Here is a 10642-nt window from a genome sequence, read left to right as displayed (position 1 = left end):
TAAATCCCTGAGGGAAAAAAGGGTTTCCTGATAGTCTAAGGAAAAGACTTATGTGTTCTAACAAGGCTTTTAAGATATATTATGTCCTGTTTTAAAAGAAAGTGCTCATTACTTCAACAAGTTATTGAGCTGAATGTGTATTTTGCATATTTTTCAACTGCATCTTTGTCATTCCCAATTTTTGAAGCTCTCTATAAAAGCTGAATTATATATGCAGCACACTTCCAAAATCCAACTTTCCTTCCTTCTCCATTCTATATCAAATGGATTCTCACTGTCAATATAAATTTAAATTTGTATAGTACTTTATACTTTATGAAGTGCCTTCAGAGTCATTTCCTTAATCCACAACAACTCTTAAAAAAGAAGACAGGATATACAGCCTTATCCAAATTGTCCAATAAACCTGCAAATTTATTTATGCTTGTTTTCATTTTATTCAGTCATTTACTTGACAGCCATAATGTACCAGCACTAGTCTAGGCACTGAGGATGCAGAAGGAAACAAAACAGTCACCATCTTCAGGAAACTTAAATTTTGTCAGGAAGGCCAAACAATAAACAGCAGATCAATGAGGAAGTCTAGATTCAAACTCTGGTTGCCTGATCCCAACTGTAGAGCTTTTTACAGGATACCACTTTGCTTTCCTGGTCCAGATTCACTGATGCAAATGTTCTCTTTGCCATGAAGACAGTTTGTGGACAGTTTGACTTCTTGGACTTGAATCTCACTGGGTTTCCAAAAGGTCTCAGAATTTTGTCCACTCTCTTGAAATAATCCAATGGACAACAGTCAAAATGGCATTTAATAACCAACACATTTAGGACACTATTATATTCCCCCAAAGAAGAGAACCATGGAGATAAAAACTGAATTACAAAAGTAACATATGCACACGTGAGTGTTTGTGTGCCTTCACTCATTTGCTCATCATCATTAATCATTGGAGGGTGTCATCTAGAGGATGACCCAAGAGCTGGACCCAAGCAATCAGAGGCTCCTCTCCCATTCCCTGGTCCTTGAAATGGAAGTGCCATCCACTGTTCCCACCCTCCAAGCTGTTTCAAAGACACAGTCTCAAGAGAGTAGGATGGCCAGCCTACTCTGGACAGCCTCTGTGCATGAACCTCACTAAAACCTCTATATAAACTCTATATAAAATTTCGATATTTGGCAAAGTTTAAAAATAAAATAAAATTTAAAAAAATAAATAATTAAATAAAGCAAAATACGATTAAAAAAAAAAAAAACCTCTATATAAAGATTCCAGTAGGTGGGCACAGAGGTCTACCTATCTTGTTACCACTAAAGACAAACCTCACGTGTGACCTTCCTTGCTTATTACACCTGCCACCTACCCCGGAGTGATCTGCCTCTTCCTCAGTCTCTCCCTGCTCGCCATGTGTGATGCCACCTTCAGATTTCACCTGGCAAGTCCCCCAGGTTGCAAACCCACACTAACACCAGGTAGGAAGGTTTTCATCACTGTTTTACAGATTGAGTGTGTGAATGTGAGCTAATTCACATAGTAATTCGTGGTAGGATCAGGTCTGAGTGTGCTGTGTACTCAGTTGCTCAGTAATGTCTGACTCTTTGCAACCCCATGGGACTGTAGCTTGCCAGGTTCCTCTGTCCATGGAATTTTCCAGGCAAGAGTACTGGAGAGGTTTGCCATTTTCTACTCCAGGGGATCTTACTGACCCAAGGATGGAACCCGTGTATCTTGTTTCTCCTGCATTGGCAGGCATATTCGTTAAGGCTGAGCCACCAGGGAAGCCCTGGTGGGTAGAATCAGGGCCTAAACCCAAATCTGGGCTTCAGAACTGATGTTCTTTGCCTCTTGGCTTTACTGGATCTAGGAAATGCTGCTGTTGAGACAGAATCAGCCAGGTAAAGGCCTTTCTTTACCTGGAAAAAAAATAGGTTCACATTAAGTTTGGAAGTACAAATGAATGTCTTGCAAGAGTCTGCTCATTTAGCTATCAGCAATTGTCTGGCTACACAGAGTTTCTATAGGACAGCGTCTCAGATGACTGCCCTCAACTGTTTTCTACCTCACAGCACTCACTAGCAAGTTAACCTGTCCCGTGTATCATTAGTAATTCATGACTTATTTGCGAAAGTGCAGGAACAGCACTACTACAGACCTAATACAATGAATATCCTATTAGGAAGAAATTAACAAATGAATTGTTGCTGATCAATAGGTGTTGAAGAGAAAATTACAATGATAGTAAAGCCTAAATAATTTATACACGATATTGATTTTTTCATTACATTAATTATTCCTTATAGCACACATAAGGAACTAGGAGAATAAAACTTTCAAAGCAAAGAAATTTATCTACCGTAGTGGATTGTAGCCTTAAGTATGAATTTAAAAGACAAAGAATGGATCAGGATAGTTGACAAATATTTTCAGACTAAAAATGCATCAGGTAATAAATTTGACACTTCCAACGTTGTTAAGTTCCCTTGTGTTGCCAGACGTTTTTATACATAATGCTTTTGATATTCATTTATCAAGAAAAGTATTAATAGCATGTTTATAAATAGAAATATTAGAAATAGAACAATCCATTAATCTACCTCTTTCATCTTATATAGAAGGCACAATGATAAATTTAGTGAAGCTATGTGCCAAAGAAAAATTTCTCTGAAACTTCTCCCAGAATCCTTCAGTTGACTGGACTTAAATCCAGTTGAACAGCATGCAGGTTCCTTACTGCTAATGGCTTTCAAAGCCAGGAGAAAATAATGCCCTAAGCCCATTTTTTCAGGGCAAGTCACTTTCATACAGATGTACGGGCCTGAAGATGATCCTTGCATTTACAGAGCATTGCTGACTCTAACCTTGTCATAAAATGCTGTCCCAGAGAACGACAAAAATGTATTGTGCATAAGAAGGGCCGTGAAAGAGGATGGAGGTTGGTGTGTTCCTCACAGCGGATGGTGCTCCCAGCAACACAAAATCCACCCTACAGATCAGAGAAATGAACTTAACACCAATCTCAATCCATGCTCTAGGTACAGATATTGTACTAAAAATGGCTTTTGTCATCTACAAATTCAAATGTTGAACAGCATTTTGCTCATGGCTTTATGACTCTGTAAACTCAAGCAGGGAACTGATGATTTCTTTTTCTTTATCTTTACTGAGTTTTCTCAGATACCAACTTCATTTCACTATTTTTCAGTAGCCGTTCCCTTCTCCAGGGGATTTTCCCAACCCAGGGATCGAACCCAAGTCTCCCACATTGCAGGCGGATTCTTTACCAGCTGAGCTACCAGGGAAGCCCAAGAATACTGGAGTGGGTAGCCTACCCCTTCTCTAGCAGATCTTTCCAACCCAGGTATTGAACCAGGGTCTCCTGCATTGCAGGTGGCTTCTTTACCAACTGAGCTACCAGGGAAGCCCACATATAATATTAGGAGATTCCAGGTTCATAATGTTTTTAAACAGAGTTTCATGAATATTTACTTTCAAGTATATCCTTGTTGCTATTGTTTAGTCGCCAAATCCTGTCTGACTCTTTGCGACCCCATGGACTGTACTTACCAGGTTCTTCTGTCCATGGGTTGTCTCAGGCAAGAATACTGGATTGGGTTGCAATTTCCTTCTCCAAAGGATCTTCCCAACCTAAGAATTGAACCCATGCCTCCTGCTTAGCAGGTGGATTCTTTACCACTGAGCCACCAGGGAAGCCCCAAGCACATCCTATCCCCCTCAAATAAAGATGGAAATAGTGTTTCAAAAGCCTTTTAAAATTAAAACTGAAAACATTAGAATAGTTTCAAGTGTGATATAATTTTTTTCCTCCCTCACCTGTTACCTTCAGAGACTTAAAGCCACATTAATACTATTTTTAATGTGCTTAATGTTCTTAGAAGAAAATCTAAGCAGCAGAAAGCATCTCATCTCATAAACTGGAGCCAGTTCTGCAAATTATTTTGTAGTGTCTTAACCAGTATTGTTATGTAACTTCAAATGTATAAAGTACCACACGGAGATATAATTTAAAATGTATATTATCTGGATCTACATCAAAATACAGATCTAACTGCTCAAATATTTCATGATTGCCAGTCAATTCTGGGGCACCAGGGGGACAAAACACCCGAATTCAGAATTGTTTTTATTACTCAGTGAAAAGTCACTTGTTATGGTGACAGCTCCACAGACAGCTCTGAGCTTTCTTTGCTTCTTCCGCCATCCTTTGGGCTGGAGACTAACGGTCCGTATAGAAAACATGTGCTACAGGTTCTAAAGGAAAGGGTACTTGTTCTCAGTCTCATGTGTAGGATTGAACGGGGCATTCATAAAATGAATCAGAAGAAATTTCCAACTATTTTAAGTCACTGTGCAAGTTACTGTCCATGTTCATACCTGCTACCTCGGCAACCCCAAATCCATTCTCCACCCTTCTCTGCCTGGTGAAGCATGTGGAATGAGAATCACACGTGTACTTTAGCTGCCAGGTAAATCCAGCCACTGGAAGACAATGGGAGGACAGGTGGGAGGGGAAGGAGACAAGGTATTTCCTCCCCACCCCCTCCTTTCTGCCTCAGCTCAATATGCCGGCAGGCAGCCCTTCCTGAAGGGCTGAGACTGTACCTCTTCTTGTAAGACACCTGTAGACATGGAGTGTTGACACTGCCTGCCCAACTCTGCTACTTCACGCCCAGGGCGGTTAACTGCTTTCCTTGTTATTACTTACAATGAACCTTATGTCCAATGTTTGTACCGTTCCTCAATCCCTACCTCTGTTAATAGTCCCTTGGCAATCAGAAAGGGTGCCTGTTTGCTGCCAGGACCTACAATACAGCTACCCATGTTTGAGACAGCAACCTGATACAGAAAAAGAATGTGTAAGTAAATACAAGTACAGCAGCAGCATTCAAATACACCAGGCTGCAAGTCAGATGGCCTCTTATATAGGTGCTTATTAATGCTCCCCGTAAATGTACTGATGAGACAAATCATTGCATACAAGATGCATCTCTGACCTCTACTCTCAATATCACCATCTTTCTGATTCAGTTCTTTAAGGATTTCAAACTTCGCCTTGACTACTTTTGTCCTTCTCTCCTCACCCTCCTCTGCAGCATCCTTCTAATTTACACTCTGCATTATCACTGTCTGTTCTCTCTTCCTTGACATGTCACCTTGTTCTTTACTGTGTTATATGGGTCCTACCTGCAGATTTCCACACACAGGCCAAGCTACCACATACTGATGTTTAAAGTTATGGTTACTCTTTCTTCTGGGTCTATGTTTTCAATTTAAGTAAATCTATACAATTCTGCAAGTTTCTAACTAGAGCCCACAAAATACGCAAGCTGCCATCCAGGTTTACAGTCTTACATCCACAATCTTGAATTCTTTGGAAGAAATACTCTGTAAAACATAATAGATGGATATGGAGGCCATCAAGGTGGTTAGCTTTTCTACCCTCCTTTGTTTGTAAAGAAACTAGAATGCAGAGGCAACCATGAACATGTGGTATTAAAGGCAAGCTTCTGACAATAAATGACCCCGTACTTACCAATAAAAGCATGGTGCTATATTAACAATAGCAATGAACTACAAATATTTATGTGCCCACGGGCAACTAATTCAATTTCACCGCAGGATTGCTTCATTTATGAATTTAATCGTATGTGTTTAAACATTTTTGTTGCTATTTCATTAATATCCCATAAAAAATAAAATGATATGCTGAAGAAAAGAAAGGATGAAAGTCTCTAAGCACAGCATTAACTACCCACTGCATGCCCATGGTATCCAGAGAATTAACACTTACTTTTAGCATTTATGGCTTTTCTCTTGCATCATACCTTGCAAGTTCATTTTTGCATCGTTGAGGATGAAAAGTTGCAGATTCAAAACACAACATACAGGTTTACCTATCATTTTATTTTTACACAGAACAGCACAGATGTTTGAGAAAATTTTTTAAAAAGAGACTTTTTCTGTGCCAGGCTGTCTGAAGAATGCCACACGCATTCTTAGCACTCACCGTGAGATAATATCATTATTATTCCTCCCATTTTCCAGAGCAGGTGACTGACTTCTTCAGGATTACGTGACAGCAAGTGGTTGAACCCGGTTAAAATTGAGCTAATTTGACTTCACAGCCCCTACTCTACACATGACCCTAATTGCATTCACAAGCTGGGCATCAGCATGATTTTCAGGAATATTCAGAGGCTAGTGTATTTTTCTGGAGAAGGCAATGGCAACCCACTCCAGTACTCTCCCCTGGAAAATCCCATGGACGGAGGAGCCTGGTAGGCTGCAGTCCAATGGGGTCGCTAAGAGTCAAACATGACTGAGCAACTTCACTTTCACTTTTCCTTTCATGCATTGGAGAAGGAAATGGCAACCCACTCCAGTGTTCTTGCCTGGAGAATCCCAGGGACAGGGGAGCCTGGTGGGCTGCCATTCTATGGGGTCACACAGAGTCAGACACGACTGAAGTGACTTAGCAGCAGCAGCAGCAGTGTATTTTTCACGGATTTTCTCCAATTTCTGCTGAGGACTTTTTTCCTAATTCAAGGTCTCCTTCCATTGCTCTCCAAGATGACTATCGCTAACCACAACCACCTCGACCATCTGGCTTTAACCAGGAATAATTCAGAGTCTACATTATTGGTACTTTTCTCCTCCACCCATCCTACATCAGAGTTCTCATGCTCTTGGTTTCGGCACATTCTTTTCCTACAGTGAGAAGGAACGATGAGGTTAACCTTCCCAAGAGGCAAGACCATCTGTCTGTACCCAAATGAATTTCTGATCTGTGGCATATTAAGGGGAGAGACCCCCTAGAATGTTCTAATAAGCCCTGGGCTGAATACTTAGACAACTCTTCTGGCAAATAAGAGGAATTGACATCTTGCTAATTATGAAAGGCAACTATTAACAGTTCAAATTTGCATGACATAAAATAAGAGAGGCAGGACGCCAAATGTTTGATAATCCCAACTTTCAAAGAACCAAAGTCTTGTCAAGTTATGCTGATATTTTTTAAAAGTAATCTAGAACATAGAGTATATGTTTAGCTAACATTGAACTTCTATAGGTCAGTCTCTGTGCTGGGAACTTTACATATGTTTTACTGCATTTGCTAGAGGAAGATACAAACAAATAACACTCTCTAGGTTAACAAGTATTTGGTACACTTCCCAACACATATTTAAATGCTTAGCTATAATTAAAACAAAGTTCTATTAGCCAATTAAAATCAACAGGAATTTATCCATAATATCCATAATTTAACAAACTCGAAAATAAGATAATTGATTAATACAAAATATTAATTTGGGTTCCCCATTTACTTGTTTTCATACTAAACCTATTCCTTGGCCCAATAATTTATTTCATGACTCTTAAAATCACATTAGGATTTGCCAGTCTCAATTAAACCTGTTTAATTCATTATCAAGCATAAATAACTTTCAAATGGCATAAGCTTCTGATTGTCCTTAGTCAAAATGAGACGGTAATAATTAGCTTTGGGGAATAATACTATAACAGTCTAAGATTAGGCAAATCCACGTCGCTAGTGGCTAAATTTACTTAGCTTCCAATTATTACACAAACATTTATATTTCTCTAAATTCAACCCTTTCAAAAATCCCAAGGTAACCAACCAGCAAGGAAAATGTAGAATAAGCCATATCTTAGCATTTACCATTTCCAGTTTTATCTTCACAACTCAAAAAAAAAAAAAAAGAACTGAATGAGTTTAATTCAACTTCCTTCTGATTTATAGCAAATATCAGAGGTTTGAACCAGAAGCCATACTTTAAGAGACCCTGTAATGAACATATAAGTGGATATGGCATATAGACAGAACAATCACTTATCTCCTTGGTTTTATACTGCACACAAACCTGATGGTGAAAATTAACCTTCTTTGCAGTTCAACATTTCTAATTAGAAGAGACATCAAAAAGATTATCCCTTAGAAAGCAGTATGGGCCATAATATTCTAGATAGCCTTTGAAACAGAGCTCTGCTGCTTCCTGTGTATTTTAGACTGCTGTCTAAAGGAAAAGCAATAACCAGATGATCTTTCAAAGCAGTTATGGCTTTACGTGCCAAGTTGTGTTATATTTTCTCATCTTACCTTTTTATACTTATTATTAAGAAGCAGACATCCTCATATACAGGACCTATTTATTGCTTTTGGCACTGAATATGTAAAATAGTCTATACCATCAAATCATGCTGTACTAAAAGTTTCCTTGGTAGAAATGTTTACAAATCTTCAAGAACTGACTAGTCCACTGAGAATCCTTTTGTGCCTGTGTGTTTGTTTTCTCTGTACAAGGCAAGAAAGGAGAGGCGAAAGATGCTCTGAACTCAGCTTAGAACACAGAACCTTCAAATAAAAGGCCACACAGGTTAAACCCTTCCCCAGGAAGAAATTCCTTTCCAACATCAGTGGTTAATTAGCTAAAATGTTCACTGCTGGGGAGCACACCACTTCACAAAAAGAGTTCCTTCTCTTGTAGACAGTTACACGCTTTACGAAGTTCTTTCTTACTCTGAGTTGAAATCCTTGTCCTCTCAGTTCTCTCTTCCTTATCCTAATCTCATCCTTTGGCGAAACACAGACCAAATCTCCTACACTTTCCATATCTTCCTTCTTAGAGTATTTGAAAGCAATCCTTATGTCTCTCCTATTTTTCCCACCTCCATATTAAATATTACCAGCTCCTTCAATTATTCCTCCTATGACATGGTTTCCAGATGCTGCAAATAAACTGGAATTGTAGCATGACTCAAAATTTTTCTTAAAGAATTTTTAAAAGAGATCTGAAGGTTATTTCTCATTTATTTACAAGCATAACTGACACAATCACAATGACTATCCAGAACCCAATGATCTTCCCAGAAGCTGTATTTATGCTAGCTCCCCTTCTTGTAATACACACACACGTGCGCACACACACACACACACCCCGCCACCTCCACCACCACCATTCATGTGACACAAATTGGGTCAGAGAACCTCATCTCCCTGGCCACACTGATTGGCTGAAAGAATAGTCATAAGTTCCAAGCTGGACCAATCAGAGTCATTCCCCAAGGTTTCCAATTGGAACTCAGAGAAGGCTTGCTTTCCTCTTAGCCCCAGATCTATTAGATTCAATAGCCATTTACTCATTTCATGGAATAAGCCATTTTGCTATATTGAGTCCAATATGAAAAGGGATGTGGAAAAGGGTCCAATATGAAAGACAGGGTGTACCTCTGTCTTTCCTGTGTTCTGGTTATTAAGCCAGAATTTCCCCTTTGTCTGAACTGAGTTTGAGTCAAGTTTGTATCATCTGCAACACAGAGGGTCCTATTGAAGACAACATTCATAACCTTGCAAGCAGTCTAACAGGACCAACAAAATGTGGTCAGAAAAAATTTGCCATCCCACCCTACAAAAGGGATGGATGGAGTCTCCTTCCATCATAATTTTAAGAATGAGAGCAATACTCACTTACTGAAGAAGATCAAGGTCTATCTTGCCTAAACACCTAAGTTCATAGGGCTGACACTATTTGCTCAAACTATATTCTGAGGCCTATCACAGGGCCTGGTACATAGTAGGTGCCTAAGACACCCTCCACTATACTTGTTAAAGTGAACAGAAGAAACGGTGGGCAAAACATTGAATATAAATGATCAAAATGAAGACATGAGTTCCCTGTGGAAACCTTAGATGTATTTCACATCTTCTTAGTATTAGATAACCCATTGACCACACAAATTATGGAACCAGATGATCTCTTCAGTCTTTTTTAGCCATAAAATATTAGGAGTTTATCCATACTCCACCAAAGGTAATGAAGAGACTTCTAAAGACTTAGGCAGGCAGACAAAAATGGGAAACATACTGAGATAATGAAGGAAGCATAAAGATGAGAAACAATAACCTACTAAAGAAATAATAGAGAAAAGAAAGAAAAAGGGAAGAAATCATCACTAATACGATAAAAGAGGTCATTTAGACAAGCCATCTTCCTATTACCTTCCTGTCTTATTCTAACCGATTCCTATGCTCAGAAATGCCCTCTGTACTGGACCTAAACTGCCAGCCCCAGAGCCTTGCTCCTTTCTGGCCCCTTAAAACACACAGGATGGCTCCTTCCACTCTGCCAAGAATCTCCTTCCGGAGTTGGCTTCCCGCTTTGGCCTTTGGTCCCAGCTGTTCCCAACTGCTCGCTCAGCATTCCAGTTTGTCTTTGTCACCCACAGAAACCACTCAGTTACACGGTGTGCTTTCCCGTCCCTGTTTCCCAGCCTGCACTCTGCAACGACTGCTGCCCAAACGTTCATAATTTTCAATTTATTGATCAGTGTTCTGAACTTAGGATTTTGTCTCCACACAAATAATCATAAGATGGCATCTCTATAAATTAAGGTGGCCCATTTGCATCAAGCTGCTTGAGGATGACCTCACACCCTTTTGTGGAAGAAGACCTTGATTAGGGCAAATACTGCTATTACAATTAGCAACTAATATTTAAATATTACTATATATCTCCATACCAAGTATTGACTCCAGTACTCTTGCCTGGAAAATCCCATGGATGGAGGAGCCTGGCGGGCTGCAGTCCATGGGGTCGCTGAGAGTCCGA

At 39.6% G+C, this 10642-nt stretch overlaps 1 long non-coding RNA gene across 1 annotated transcript; it reads right to left on the bottom strand.

Annotated features, from left to right (window-relative positions):
- Nucleotides 1–387: 387 nt before the first annotated feature.
- LOC147361965 (uncharacterized) lies at nt 388–8792 on the bottom strand. The gene is made up of 5 exons (XR_015138413.1): nt 8134–8792; nt 4389–4493; nt 3561–3641; nt 2855–2979; nt 388–1909 (listed from the first exon to the last, which is right to left on the bottom strand). It is a non-coding gene; the product is annotated as an uncharacterized LOC147361965 (long non-coding RNA).
- Nucleotides 8793–10642: the final 1850 nt, after the last annotated feature.

The sequence above is a fragment of the Bos grunniens genome, chromosome 12 (assembly GCF_055505025.1).
Source record: "Bos grunniens cultivar Pamir isolate PY7600 chromosome 12, Bosgru_T2T1.0, whole genome shotgun sequence".
NCBI lineage: Eukaryota > Metazoa > Chordata > Mammalia > Artiodactyla > Bovidae > Bos > Bos grunniens.
This window is presented reverse-complemented; position numbering and strand designations above follow the sequence as displayed.